Below are 1,305 nucleotides of genomic sequence, written 5' to 3'. Positions count from 1 at the left end.
TTATTATTATTATGATGATGATTATTATTATTGTTACTATGATAATTATTATTATTAAACTTATTATCATTATTACTAAAGTTATTATTTTGTTGTAACCAAAACTATCAATATTATTACAAATATATATATTTATATAAAAATACATTACACTATATTTTTATTATTAAAATATTAATTAATATACAGCTTTATTATTAGTAGTGGTAAATAATGGATATATACAACACACAAAATTAAATATATCTAAATAAAATATAATATAACAAATATATTATTAATAACAATATATATAATTGTTCGATTACTATTATATATTTTGATATATATACATAAATATTATAGGTTCGTGAATCCGAGGCCAACCCTGCATTGTTCAATATAGTCATATGTATTTTTACTACAAAATACATTAGGTGAGTTTCATTTACCCCTTTTATTCTTTATGTTTTTGGGCTGAGAATACATTCAAATGTTTTATTAACTGTTTTACAATATTTATATGCGTGAGTTTCATTTGCTCCCTTTTTAAATGCTTTTGCAATATATATTTTTGGGACTGAGAATACATGCGCTTTTATAAATGCTTTACGAAATAGACACAAGTACCGAAAACTACATTCTATGGCTGGATTATTAAACCGAATATGCCCCTTTTTAGTCTGGTAATCTAAGAATTAGGGAACAGACACCCTAATTGACGCGAACTCTAAAGATAGATCTATCGGGCCCAACAAGCCCCATCCAAAGTACCGGATGCTTTAGTACTTCGAAATTTATATCATGTCCGAAGGAGGATCCCGGAATGATGGGGATATTCTTATATATGCATCTTGTTAATGTCGGTTACTAGGTGTTCAATCCATATGAATGATATTTTTGTCTCTATGTATGGGACGTATATTTATGAGAAATGGAAATATGAAATCTTGTGGTCTATTAAAATTATGAAATGATTATTTATGATAAACTAATGAACTCACCAACCTTTTGGTTGACACTTGAAAGCATGTTTATTCTCAGGTACGAAAGAAATCTTCCGCTGTGCATTTGCTCATTTTATAGATATTACTTGGAGTCATTCATGGTATATTTCAAAAGACGTTGCATTCGAGTCGTCGAGTTCATCAAGATTATTATTAAGTCAATTATAGTTGAATATATTATGAAATGGTATGCATGCCTGTCAACTTTCGATGTAATGAAAGATTGTCTTTTCAAAAACGAATATAATGTTTGTAAAATGTATCATATAGAGGTCAAGTACCTCGCGATGTAATCAACTGTTGTGAATCGTTTATAATC

Source organism: Rutidosis leptorrhynchoides, chromosome 7 (assembly GCF_046630445.1).
Source record: "Rutidosis leptorrhynchoides isolate AG116_Rl617_1_P2 chromosome 7, CSIRO_AGI_Rlap_v1, whole genome shotgun sequence".
In the NCBI taxonomy this organism is placed as follows: Eukaryota; Viridiplantae; Streptophyta; class Magnoliopsida; order Asterales; family Asteraceae; genus Rutidosis; species Rutidosis leptorrhynchoides.
The sequence above is the reverse complement of the archived record's forward strand: the minus strand, read 5'-3'. Positions refer to the sequence as shown.